The sequence below is a fragment of the Mustelus asterias genome, chromosome 12 (assembly GCF_964213995.1).
Source record: "Mustelus asterias chromosome 12, sMusAst1.hap1.1, whole genome shotgun sequence".
Taxonomy (NCBI): domain Eukaryota; kingdom Metazoa; phylum Chordata; class Chondrichthyes; order Carcharhiniformes; family Triakidae; genus Mustelus; species Mustelus asterias.
This window is the reverse complement of record NC_135812.1, coordinates 67,051,917-67,066,486: the sequence shown is the minus strand read 5'-3', so window position 1 is coordinate 67,066,486 and position 14,570 is coordinate 67,051,917. Positions and strand designations below refer to the sequence as shown.

At 43.1% G+C, this 14,570-nt stretch overlaps 1 long non-coding RNA gene across 2 annotated transcripts in view; it reads left to right on the top strand.

The window, feature by feature from the left end:
- The window catches only part of LOC144501555 (uncharacterized), a 34,591-nt gene extending 21,792 nt beyond the window's left edge, over positions 1 to 12,799 (top strand). Inside the window, exons 6-7 of one of the 2 annotated variants that reach the window (XR_013499148.1) lie at positions 1,499 to 8,248; positions 12,759 to 12,799. This is a non-coding gene — a long non-coding RNA (uncharacterized LOC144501555). Of the gene's footprint in view, positions 1 to 1,498; positions 8,249 to 12,758 lie in introns of those variants that run through there. The other variant, XR_013499149.1, reaches the window with a different exon arrangement.
- Positions 12,800 to 14,570: the final 1,771 nt, after the last annotated feature.

Below are 14,570 nucleotides of genomic sequence, written 5' to 3'. Positions count from 1 at the left end.
TAACTTGGCATTTAACAAAGTTTGAAAGAGCCAGGCATTAACCCAGAACATCTGGCCTCCCAATAACACAGCACAGAAATCAGCTGGCTCATTTTAAAAAAAAGATTAAATATCTGACCAGCCAGTTCTGTCCTTCTGTTGAAGTTTTTATTTTTAACCATTTCACAACAGGGTGGATCAGGTGTAAAAGAAGGAGATAGATATATTTCTAATAGAAAAGGTATAAAGGGATATGGTGAACAGGTGGAGAGGTGGATTTGAGACTCAGGAGAGATCAGCCATGATCTGATTAAATGGGGAGCAGACTTGAAGGGCTGAATTTGCCTATTTCGGCCTCTAATTCCCATGTTCCTATGGAGCTGCCCAGATATAATACTGTCAAAATTGTATCAGTATCAAACCTTCACAGTTCAACACACACAGCCGAGCTACAACAAGAGTTTTTATTCACAGGACGAGAGATGTGTTTAACATCCCCATTTAGCATCTGACATTTAGGAATTCATAAATAACACTCTCACCATAATAAATCTCAACATTGTAACATAATTTGACATTTGCAGTAGCTTTGAAAAGTATTTTTCTTTCTATGTATATATTCACTATGAGAAAAAATGTCAGCTAACACTTAGGATGAGAGTTGATGTCCCCATGCTAGCTTTAATCCACTGGCAAAGTGTACACAGCACTGTTAAATGCATTTTCTTTTCAAAGCCTCTGAGTGAGGCCTAAGAAAAGAGAGGATCCGAGGGAAGCGAAGGATCATCAGACTGATTCCTGGGATGACAGGCTTGTCAGATGATGAGAGATTGGGTAAACTGGGTCTGTATTCACTAGAATTTAGAAGAATGAGAGGGGAACTGATTGAAGCGATAAAATTCTGATAAGGCTGGACAGAGGGTCTCAGGATACAGGGCAGGCCATTTAGGACTGAGATGAGGAGACATTTCTTCACTCAGAGGGTGGTGAACCTGTGGAATTCACTACCAAAGAAGGCTGCAGAGGCCAAATCACTGCATGTACTTAAGAAAGAAATAGATTTCTAGACTCTAAAGGCATCAAGGGGTATAGGAAGAGAGTGGCAATAAGGCATTGAAATAGAGGATCAGCCATGACCACAATGAATGGTGGAGCAGACTCAAGGGTCGAATGGCCTACTCCTGCTCCTATTTTCTGTCTCTACTGAAGAAGCTGCTGAGTAGATGGACATTTTTACCACGGCCAACATAGTGAGCAAACCCTGTGGTGCAAGGTGTAACAGGTCAGTTTACTGAGCATTGCAAATAGGATAAAGGGGCAACATTGCTGGGTATGGTAAGGAAGGCTGACCAACAGAAATGGGGGAGAGGGTTAAAACAGAAAATGCCCCAAATACTCAGCAGGTCAGGCAGTGTCTCTGGTGAAGTGGGGGGGGGGGGGGGGGGGGGGAGGTTGTATTCTTTCCACCAATGGCATCTGACCTGCTGAGTATTTCCAGTATTTTCTGATTTCATTTCAGATTTCCAGTATCTGCAGAACTTTGCTTTCTAAAGTGGAACCAGTGGCACAGCAAATGTGGCGGATCATCAGCCTGCTCCCTTTTACTGGTGAATGTGTAGATCCGGTTGCCTGAAGATACAGAATAATACAAAGGTAAATAATGACAATAGCTCTCAAACAAAGCCAGACAACCAGAGATAACAAATAGGTGTTGGCCTCAGTTGGTGCAGTATCAAGTTTTAAAGTTTATTTATTAGTGTCAGAAGTAGGCTTACATTAACACTGCAATGAAGTCACTGTGAAAATCCCCTAGTCGTCACACTCTGGCTCCTGTTCAGGTACACTGAGGGAGAATTTAGCATGGCCAATGCACCTAACCAGCGCGGCTTTCAGACTGTGGGATGAAACCAGAGCACCCGGAGGAAACCCACGCAGACATGAGCAGTCACCCGAGTCAGGGATTGAACCTGGATCCCTGGCGCTCTGAGGTAGCAGTGCTAATCACTGTGCCATCGTGTCACCAAAGCAGTTAGTATGAGTGAGGAGTATTGTACCACAAGATGGCACAGAGAGTGGGGAAAGCTGCAATCTGTGTGCCAGATACAAACTGAATGTGAATTTACACACCTTCACATACCTGGCTGGAAGAGAGTGTGGAAAACAAGCAAACTGTGATCACATTCTCCAATGTTTTTTGGGCATATGTAGAGCAATCTGGTTCACTGGAGTTCACTCCTAGCCACCAGAATCAGAAGATGAGGGGAATCAGAAGCACCTGCAGTAAATCTTCATATTCATTGATGTCAGTTGGGAGCTGTACCATTCAGAATGGGGCAGGTCACTGCAGAGGAAGGGGGGGAGATTCAGAGGCAGACCCGTTCTAAAATGGTTCACTGGGTTGCCTCCGGGGAGACAGCTGAAAACTCAATAGTTAACACCCAAAGCCACACACAGTATCCTAGGACAACATTTGCAGGAACATTGTTGATGAAGTTTGCAGGAACTCCTGCATAACTAAAACAGTAGTGTTTAATTTTCAAATACTTTAATCCACATCTTGTTTCAAGAGGACCAGTGATAAGGGGATTGGGCAGCTGTAATTCACCGAGGAGAGCTCAGCAATAGTTTAACAACTAATGGCTCAGAATAGAAAGGTAATGTGCTCATTCACCAGTTTCATTGTGTATACAGATTGCGTTATTCCTCATCTTTCTCCTGAAGCCTGTACAGAGTTTGCTAAACAGATTAGCTGCGGTACCCAGGTCGGATGCTACCTATAATTCATGACTATTTTTGTTCTGGGTCGTGCTGCAAGGCACACTGAGGGGGGGGGGGGGGGGGGAGTTGAAGATCTGAATATTGCTTATTTGCCGATAAATCTACTCTAAAATGGTCATGAATCCTATCTGAATCGAGTGGTTACACATCAGTGTTTTAGCCACATAATACATCTCTCTTCGCAGTTATCACTTCAAATATTGTCCCCCCCCCTTTCAACTATTACCCAAGGATGGCACTGGGTTGTCGTAAAGGCCCCATGTACCAGCTCCTTGAAATTCCCCATTGGTGCACATGTCTGCTGTGCTTACACCCACAAGGAGTGAATATTGTCCCTGTTCTAGGGTTAAAAAGGAACATTTTGTACAAGTGCAACGGGGATTGAAAAATGATCACTGTAGATGTGATTTTGGGATTCGACACATCTTTGAAATGAATATATCTGCTGTCTATTGTCAGATGTGATGGGGTCCAAGCTTGGCATCAATGGGTACAGCACACCGATTTATCCAGCAAACGGGCTAACCCCAGCGAGACCCCGAGGGTGACTGATTGAAATGACTGGGTAAGATCATCTTCAGTTTAAATGCCCATACAATACACTCTCTCTATATACATAAAATATACAGATGCTAGACGTGATACATCAAGAATCCAACAGTGCAGAGGGAGGCCATCTGGCCTATCGAGTCTGCACCGACCACAATTCCACCCAGGCCCTATTCCTTTAGCCCGATATATTTACCCTGCTAATCCCCAACACTAAGGGGCTATTTGCATAGCCAATCAACCTAACTTGCACATCTTTGGACTGTAGGTTTGCATTAACACTGCAATGAAGTTACTGTGAAAATCCCCTAGTCGCCACACCCTGGTGCCTGTTCGGATACACAGAGAATTTAGCAAGGCCAATGCACCTAACCAGCACATCTTTCGGACTGTGGAAGGAAACCGGGGCACCCGGAGGAAACCCATGCAGACACAGGGAGAACATGCAAACTCCACACAGACAGTGGCCCAAGGCCGGAATTGAACCCAGGTCTCTGGCGCTGTGAGGCAGCCGTGCTAACCACTGTGCCACCCATATATTGTATATATGGACTCATTTCTTTCAATGTTTCTTACAGAAAGCTCAGCTTCAAGTAGGTGTCACAGTTCATTCACTGAAGCGGCGTCCAAACAGGACATTTCCACACAAGGGTCCTCTGTATGATAGAGGAAGCAGATAACTGACTCCGCCGCAATACGGATGATTTGCCTGACCTGCCTTTCGGGCCAATTAACGCCCCAGATTCCCATGTTCAGTTCTCGCTCCTCCGCCACCTCCATGAATGGTCTCAGTGTCGGCCTCACCCGCTGTTCTTTAAACGGCAACAATCCTCCAAAAATAGGTGTGCAATCTCTCCCTGCGCCTGCTACTATTACACTCCCGCTCTCCCTTTTGGGGCAATTACAACCATGTACATGTCGCAGTTACAGATGAAGTAATCTCACCTGAAATGGTTTAATTGATCTTTAATAAGCAAAATCGCCTTTTAAAGGTCACTGCTTGAGATTTGTCACGCATATTTACCTACAGAAGCAATTTGACAGCGTGGGCAATATAAAATCACTGCTTTATTCATACTAGCCCCACAGATCGTTATATTTTAACTGATATTTAGTCCTTTCCCTAAATACAATTGTCACAATTACTTTTCCAATATCCATCTCCTGTGCCAAAAACTTCACATTGTACCGTTCCCAAATTTCCTTTGACTCTTGTTTGCCGCGCGAAGGATATTTAGCTTTTTCCAAATATCTAGAGACAAACTGCATACGAAAGAAGACTGGAAAAGTGTTTTCTAATCCGCTGGCTCCGGTTAACCTCTCAGATTTAAACAGGATTCCCAGCTGACCTGCTGTTCCAGTACAGTTTTTTCCCCCCATACAAAATTCTAGTAAAGAGAAGGATCTGATCAGAAGATAAGCCGGCAAACTTGCATTGCCCGGGCAACAAGGACATCTGCAAGTCAGGGGAGGAGAGAGGGGCTCAATAGCTCCTCAACTTGTATCATGTATTCTACAAATAGATTGTTTTCGAGATCAGCAAGAGTATAATTTAATTTAATGTTTCGTAATGACCTTCAATGTCACTGTCATTGGGTTAAAATTGCGAATGGAGCACAGATGTCACTTATTTCTTTCACATTCATTTAACTGGAGCCCTGATTCTGCTCCTAAGTGGACATTAATATGCAACATTAAATCGATAGCAACAGCAATTTGTAAATTATAAACTGGTAGTTTCAACTAAGGAATCTGTAGAGAAATAATTAAGGGGTAAATGTGTTACATGACAACAACTGAACTTGAGCCTGAAGATTCCAGCGATAAATTACCATTCAGTGATGACTTTAAATGGCCGGGCATTGCAAATGTCTTGTCTCAGTGAAGGACAGGTGGCTCCTTGCATCCCAGCTCGAGTTGCAGCGCCCTCGGGAGAATTCGCTGTGCTGTTGAGACATTCCAAACACTGACCTTAAATCCTCTGAGCACTTAAGACGTTCCTGTAAAGTGATCTCTTTTTCCTTTGTAAAGTTACCCAGAGGAATACTGCTGACAAGAAAATAGTTTCCAAAAGTCCCCAAATTAGATTACGCGTTATTTCGGGGTCGCTGGCTTCACGCTCACAATAAACTTGTATCGCTATACAATTCTCAATCCTTTTTCTGAAATAAGCGAGTCGCGAATATGACATGAAGTGGGATAACTGCATTAGTAGTAAATGATTAAAGGTGACAGTTCTAATGTTCATCAATACCGGTATTTCTGGCAAAAGTGTCTCTACAATTATCAATATTGGGACAAAGTTAATATTGTAAGCGTTGGAATCCCAGTCCAAATTGACAAGGTTGACACTTAATCAAACTTATCTTCTTAAAGATGTTTTTACTGAAAAATAAACTCAATAGCAAGCACACTGAAATCCATTTGCTAAATGAAGTGTGGTTAATTTTGTAAACTCCTGTCGTCTTGCATAACATCATGGGACCAGAAAAAGTCAGTAACCTGAGCCACTCATCAGTGGGCGAGGTGTAATATGGGCTCTCCACAACCTACTTAAGGTAATTGCCACCGTTCTCGCAAGAGAACTCTACCATTTATTCCAGTCTAAAGCCTGAGTACGATCTTGCTTCTGCACCTTTTCGTAAGTAAGACGTGCTAACTTTTCTTTAAAGAACAAAAAAGCCAAATAAAACGACTTCAAACTCACTGAGCAGATAGAGAATCGTTAAGCTTACGCTGTCGCAGTGAAATGAATGCAGCTCCTAACGTTGCAAGATGAGCTAGCTATGAGGTTAAATAAAATCTAATGTTTTTCTTCTGTCCACCCCAAAGCAATTGGTGCCCAGCGCTACATTCTAATACCCTGTTGTGTACTATTAAGTTAAAGTTTATGTATTAGTGTCACAAGTAGGCTTACACCAACACTGCAATGAAAGTACTATGAAAATCTCCTAGTCGCCACATTGCAGCACCTGTTCGGGTACACTGAGGGAGAATTTAGCATAGCCAATGCACCTAAACAACATATCGTTTGGACTGTGAGAGGAAACCAAAGCACCTGGAGGAAACCCACACAGACACAGGGAGAACATGCAGACTCTGCATAGGTCCCTGGCACTGCAAGGCAACAGAACTAACTACTGTGCTACCCTCAAGTAATATTTGCTTTCTAGAGCAATGATTGTCTAACAATTCCAGACCTTTGTTCAACTTGTTAAGGCACATTCTCTCCTCGTGCACTGATATATTCCTTCTAGAATAATGGTTATTTCAAACAATTATGTGGAAAAATGCAAGTGTGAATTTAAATATTTTCACCTATAAAGCATTTTGCAGACAGCATAATGAAAGTAATATTAACCAACACTAATTGATTATCTAACTAACATTTTGTTACAAAGCAAAGGGGCATGATATTTATTAGTGAGTCCCTGATAGATAAATTTCATAAGAGGAAACAGCTTGATGCTGGATGAACACCTCTTGGGCAAAATACCGAAATAAAAATAGGGAAACCTCCCTTTTCAGAGGAAATACTATATTAGCATTGATAACCAAAATGGATTTCTTGCGTCCGTATGACAAAGCTATTCTGGTGTTAGGTTTCTTCTTCGAAGCTACTTGCTTCCAGAACTTGAGTCTTTGCTTTAAATAGAGTAACAGTCTTAACATCCTTAAAAGTCATATTTATCCCACAGCTGTTACTTCAGGTTGTTGAGATTCCGCTGCTCTAAAGTCTTGACATACCTAAAACAAGTCAGTTTGATCCCGCAGCTTTCCTTATTGGTACAGCACTTGGAAATAGCCAGTGCACTGTAAGGACTACACTAAAGCTCTCTTCACTATTTCAATGTCACTTCAGTCAAAATATTTACTAACTCAATTTGTTCAAGATTAAGTTCTCACTTTATCGTTTTAATTATTCTGCTTAATTCAAATTATTGATTTTCTTTAGCGAGAAAAATGACTGCAGTCATGCTGGCATTTTCACTATGTAAACTCACATAGAAAATATAATTGTGTGTTGTATAGCATGTGGGTTCCCCTTCTCTATGCTTTAGCTTTCTGCAGTAATTCTCTTCTTCAATATAGCTTAGCAGGCTATTCATCTATAGCAGACAGCAGCTACATTTGATTCAGCCTTCATCCACCATTTACTGGCTCAGATCTTTAGGAAGGGCCATTGGGTATTCACCAGGTGTAGCTGGTTGCAGTGTCCCTTCAGTAATTATGGGGCGGCACGGTGGTACAGTGGTTAGCACTGCTGCCTCACAGTGCCAGGGACCTGGGTTCGATTCCTAACTTGGGTCACAGTCTGTGCAGAGTCTGCACATTCTGCATTGAGGTGCTCCGGTTTCCTCCCACAGTCTGAAAGGGGCTGGTCAGGTGCATTGACCATGCTAAATTCTCCCTGTATGCGGAAAGGCACCAGAGTGTGGTGACTAGGGGATTTTCACAGTAACTTCATTGCGGTGTTAATGTAAGCCTACTTGTGACACTAATAAATAAACTTAAACCTTCAGCCAACATTAGATAATTCTGTACAGACCAGAATGAAATCGGGACCTTCGTGCATGTTTAGCTCAGTTATGTATCAAATTATATAATTTTCGAGCAGGCTATCAGAGAACAGGATCGTTTCATTCCTCCAATCATGTTTGTACAGCTTTTCTTCCAATTTGCTTTCTGTTTTCTTAAAATCTCATTTCTTTAGTATACATCCTCGAGTCCTCTCCACTTAGGCAACGTTCTACCTAACTTCTGTGTTTGTGTTTTATTCAGCTGTCTCGGTTTTGAGAAAATCATGGACTTTGAAAGTCTGATCATTTTTGAATGGACTGTGGCATCGATATACCTCTGGCATACCCAGGGTGCAACTGAGTATAATTTTATTTGTTGGACTTCTTTTGTTGGATATGCACAATCAAGCTATATTACATCAGTAAGCTTTGCAAAGTTTATTTTAACTTTTATTTCTGGTCTGGACAAAATAATGATTGAAAATCTTAACGAGAATAATTATAGTTAAGTAATTTGAACAATTCACAAATTCAAAGGTAAATTTAGCAGAGAGATTATTTTTAATGATGTGACTTCCCAAAGATTAGAGTTTTAAGTGCTTCATTCATACCAATTAAACTTGAATTTGTGACCGGATCATAGAATCATATGGGGCAATTCTCCCAAAAAAATTCTAAGTGCTGAATTCGCGGGAAAACTAGTGTAAATCACAATTGTTTTTTCAGTGGAAGTTCAGACTCGAATCTCCCACACTCTGTGCACTGCAGAGGTCACAATTGTGAATATCATTAAAAGCTCGGGGGCGGGCCTATTCATGCCAGAGTCTGACAGTTCCGGAACTCTGCGCATGCACAGTGGCCTTGAATTGTCAGCCTCCCGATCGTTGGCCAGTTCAATCGCTGACCAGCCCGGGAGTCCCACAGTGCTGCCGCTCACGACACCTTCAGGCTGATCGTGGCCCGCACAAGCATTCCTGGGCCAGCCCCGATCCCCCCATCCCAACCCGGAGCACCACAATCTCCAGCCCCACCCTCCCCCAGCAGTGACAATCCTCCCCCACCCCCTGGCAGACTCCCCCACCCCACTGACCCTCCCCAGGAGGCAGACCCCTCCACCCCCCGGGAGGCAGGCCCCCGACAGGAGGCAGACCCTCCTCGGCAGACAACCACCCCAGCCCGCCCCAATTGCTGGCCTCCCTCCAGCCCCGACCGATCCCAATGCAGAATGGCAGCAGGACCCCCTGCTCCCAACAATCACCCCTCAGCCCTGCCCATGTTAGGCCCCATCCTCTAGGCCCCATCCCCTTGGCACTGCCCGGTGCCCGGGCATGGGCACTTTGCCGCTTGGGCAGTGCCAGTGTGCCCATGCCCAAGGGTCACCACTCCCTGCCGCCCGACTCCGGAGGGACCAAAATTGCCCACCATTCACTCCAGTGGGGTCTCCCACTCTTTCCCCGAAAGTGGGGAGGTACTCTAAACCCTGCCGGAGTGAAATACTCCTGGCAGGGTGGGAGATGCTATGGGGCCCAGAGAATTCAGTCCCGGGCTCGATAATCACATTTAAAATGAATTAAAAATGGATTAAAATCACTTACCAGGTCTTTCTGATGGTTTCTAGTGTGATCTCGGCCGCACCTGCTCTCTGGCTGTGGGAGATGCGCATGCGTCTGGAACACATGCGCGAATCCCGTGAAATGGTCGACAATAGCATCTCCCAACCCAATGCGCCAAAAAACTAGTGCATCGTGATGGGAGAATCGGGCCCATAGAATCCGACAGTGCAGAAGATGGTCCTTTGTGGCTGCATTGACTCAGCATCTTACCCAGGCTGGTTTCTTCCCACAGAGAAAGGATGTGCAGGATAGATGAATTGGCCATGCTAAATTGCTCTTAAGTGTCCCAAGATATGCAAATTGGGCAGATTAGCCATGGTAAATGTATGTGGTTATGGGGATAGGATGGGTGTTTGGGTCTTAGGTAGCGAAAGTAAACATTGGTCCTTTAGAGGATGAGAAGGGGGATGTAATAACTGGAAATGAGAAAATGGCTGAGGCATTGAACAGGTATTTTGTCGGTCTTCACAGTGGAAGACACAAATAACATGCCAAAAATTGATGACAGGAAGGCTATGACAGGTGAGAACCTAGAAACTATCATTATCACGAAAGAGGTAGTGTTGAGCAAGTTAATGGGGCTAAAGGTAGACAAGTCTCCTGGTCCTGATGGAATGCATCCCAGGGTACTAGAAGAGATGGTGGGAGCAATAGCAAATGCACTAGTGGTAATTTACCAAAATTCACCGGGCTCTGGGGTGGTTCCCGCAGATTGGAAAACAGCAAATGTGAGGCCACTGTTTAAAAAAGGGGGTAGACAAAAGGCAGGTAGACAATAGGCCGGTTAGCTTAACTTCTGTAGTGGGGAAAATGCTTGAATCTATCATCAAGGAAGAAATAGCGAGACATCTGGATATAAATTGTCCCATTGATAAGACGCAGCATGGGTTCATGAAGGGCTGGTCATGTTTGACTAATTTGGTGGAATTCTTTGAGAATATTACATGTGCAGTGGACAATGGGGAACCTGTGGATGTGGTGTATCTGGATTTCCAGAAGGCATTTGACAAGGTGCCGCACCAAAGACTGCTACATAAGATAAAGGTGCACAGTGTTATGGGTAATGTATTAGCATGAATAGAGGATTGGTTAACTAACAGAAAGCAAAGAATGGGGGTAAATGGGTGTTTTTCTGGTTGGCGATCAGTGACTAGTGGTGTGCCTCAGGGATCAGTGTGGGACCGCAATTGTTTACGAGTTACATAGATGATTTGGAGTTGGGGACCAAGTGTAGTGTGTCAAAATTCTCAGATGACACTAAGATGGGTGGAAGAGCAAAGTGTGCAGAGGACGCTGAAAGTCTGCAGAGGGATATAGATAATCTAAGTGAGTGAGCGAGGGTCTGGCAGATGGAGTACAATGCTGGTAAATGTGAGGTCATCCATTTTGGTAGGAATAACAACAAAATGGACTATTATTTAAATGGTAAAAAATTGCAGCATGCTGCAGTGCAGAGGGACCTGGGTGTCCTTGTGCAGGAATCTCAAGGAGTTGGTTTGCAGGTGCAGCAGGTAATTAAGAAGGCAAATGGAATTTTGTCCTTCATTGCTAGAGGGATGGAGTTTAAAAACAGTGAGATTATGTTGCAGCTGTATAAGGTGCTGGTGAGGCCACACCTGGAGTACTATGTACAGTTTTGGTCTCCTTACTTGAGAAAGGATATACTGGCACTGGAGGAGGTACAGAGGAGATTCACTCGGTTGATTCTGGAGTTGAGAGGGTTGGCTTATGAGGACAGACTGAGTAGACTGGGGCTATACTCATTGGAATTCAGAAGAATGAGGGGAGCTCTTATAGAAACATAAGATTATGAAGGGAATAGATAAGATAAAAGCAGGGAAGTTGTTTCCACTGGCGGGTGAAACTAGAACTAGGGGGCATAGCCGCAAAATAAGGGGAAGCAGATTTAGGACTGAGTTGAAGAGGAACTTCTTCACACAAAGGGTTGTGAATCTGTGGAATTCCCTGCCCAGTGAAACAGTTGAGGCTACCTCATTGAATGTTTTTAAGGCAAGGATAGATCAATTTTTGAACAGTAAAGGAATTAAGGATTATGGTGAGCGGGCAGGTAAGTGGTGCTGAGTCCACAAAAAGATCAGCCATGAGCTTATTGAATGGCAGAGCAGGCTCGAGGGGCCAGATGGCTCCTAGTTCTTATGTTCTTATGTTCTTATACTCTTCGGGAGAGTTAGTGCCGACTCAATGAGCCGAATGGCCTCTTTTTGCACCGTAGAGATTCTATGGATTCTGGGTTCTAAGTGGGTATAGATTGGTTGCAGGCATTCAACGGACAGCTGCACAAGTTCCTGACTATGGCTAATTTGACAGCACACAAAAGATAATTTGTGTTATTGCACATGGTCACAGATTTCCTGAAAATCATCTGATTACGGGTGGAACTTGGAAAATAATTTTCTGGAATTTTTCCCCTCAAACCGATCTAAGTTTTAAATCCTTTTGAATTGCCGCTTTCCGGAATTACAAGGCTCCTGGTAGGTGAGGGAATGATGTGCATTAGTGTTCATTTGCCACATGATAGGTTCAATGGACTATCCTCAATGTCATCCTACCAGTCTTACTGCTATTTCTTTACTTTCTCACCATGAGCCAATGTGCTGTTGCTCTATGCAGTCAAAGATTACTAGGGTTGGAGCTGGTCATTTTAATGTCCATTATTTTCACATGTAACATAATCATCCATAGCTTTCCTGTTAGTCTTTACCACAATAGTCCATAATGATCAGACATAATCTCTGCTTTTGACTTGTGATGACTTTGTACTTTTAACTCAAGTATGCAGGGGATGATTTAATTTGCATTGTAGAGATAATAACATGGAATTACAAAAGGCCTGAAAGACAGTGTCAAGCTAACATGGCATTAGAGCAGCTAACTGCAATAAACAAAGATATTATGAGGGACTAGGGCTTCTCCGACCTTAAGATGGTGATGAACTAAGACTGCCTGGGAAAAAGGGATCCTCTGGAATAATCTACACACACCATGTACACATGGAGGGATAGAAAATTCAATAAAACATACGATTCAGGTGTATAGCTGTTCAAGATATCCCAAGAAATATGAATGTCGAGCAACTTGTAGGGGTTCAGGGTACTACTACAAAACCAGAAACCAACATCAGAGGTTTCAATGGGTCACTCTGTTCCAAAACATTCTTTATTTTCACTCAATAATAGTGCTTAGAGTGTCAGCTTTAGGGCTACTAACAAACATTGCCAAAATTGGCCTTTTCATTCCTCACCGAACACCATGAAAAGAGGAAAATATTTTCATCTTTGCTTCATTCCTGGTTCTTTAGATTTGCTATCGTAAACTCCCAGATTAGGCCGTTGCTGGTGCAGGTAAGTAAGCCTCTTGGGTTTTTTACTTGTCCTGTTGTGGTTGTATTTGACCTGGTTGCTGTAAAACCTTTCTCGATTACCCTGAGAAAATTTTGCTTAGTTTTATTTTGTTTAGCTTTGGGCCTTTGGGTTAGGATTAATGATAAAGTTGGGGCGAATTTATTTCCGAGGGCATTATAATTTGTTAAATGCAGCTATTTATTTTCACAGGGAAGGGTCCATCAGGACTATGTTGTGAGATATGACCTATTTTAAAAGCTAGATGCGATGCCGTCCTAGTGGTCTTGCAGCTGTTTCTTCATTCCCCGCCACTGACTGTTATGTTGCTGCTCTGTGGAGTCTACAACTGCTGGAGTGACAGCTAAATGTGTAAATAAGATCAACTCTTGTGGGTGGAAGTTACAGGGGTGGCGTGATGGCCAGTAATGATTTGTTCTTCTAACCCAAGTCCAGGACATTGATCCCAAAGTGGAACCTGAACCAATAAGGACATTCTATATATAATAAGGGACTAGTGATTGGGTAGCATTTAAAGCAATTCATTCACATTGGATTTGAAATATTACAACAGATATTGTCATCTTCCGTACCACATAAAGCTGTTAAAAGGGATAGAGCCAAGAAGTGACTCTTATTAACTAAAGACATGCTGGTTAGGTGCATTGGCCATGGTAAATTCTCTCTCAGAGTACCCAAGCAGGCACCGGAGTGCGGTGACTAGGACATTAACACTGCAGTGAAGTTATTGTGAAAATGTAAGCCTAATTGTGACTATAAAAATAAATAATATAAATAAAACAATAAACAATTTTCAAAAAGAAAAGAGTAAAACTGTGGGATCAAATTGAAGCACTGTTAGATTGATTACCATATAATACCCATGACAGTAAACCTTTTAAAGGAATCATGGAATCCCTTCGGTGCAAAAGGAGACCATTCGGCCTATCGAGTCTGCACCGACTCTCCTACAGAGCATCTTACCTGGACCCTATCCCCGTAATCCGATATATTTAGTTTATTTATTAGTGTCACAAATAAGCTTACATTAACACTGCAATGAAGTTACTGTGAAAATTCCCAAGTCGCCACAGTCCGGCGCCTGTTCGGATGCAGTGAGAGGCAATTTAGCAAGGCCAATGCACCTAACCAGCACATCTTTTGGACTGTGGGAGGTAACCGGAGCACCCGGAGGAAACCCACGCAGACACGGGGAGAACGTGCAGACTCTGCACAGACAGTGACCCAAGCCGGGAATTAAACCCGGGTCCCTGGCGCTGTGAGGCAGCAGTGCGAACCACTGTGCCACCGTGCTGCCCATTGGGAGTCAATATGGATTTAGTGGGACTACAGCATTCTGAGAATAACTCCAGAAAATTGTACATTTGACAATAGTGGACTATGCACCTAGATACCCAGCCACAAGTTTATGTCTAGTGAAGATTACACCTAGAAAATGTTCATGTGAAGTCAAAAGAAATTCTATCAAGGGACAACAGATATTTTGTGCTTCAGTGAATTACAGAATTATGGGAAGGAGCAGTGCCATGTTGAACAACATTCAAATCATTCTACCATGTGTAGGCAAATTAGTCTCGAAGTGAATGTAATACACAAATCGAAGCAGGGACTTTGTACCTAGGATCAAAAGCTGATTAAGAAAGGATATTGCAACTATCAACAGGTTTACATTGTTACAGGGGTCAGGAAATCCTCTGATAATGAGAAGAATTTACTAGAATAAATGGTCTGGAAGGAGAAGGAGGTGAAAA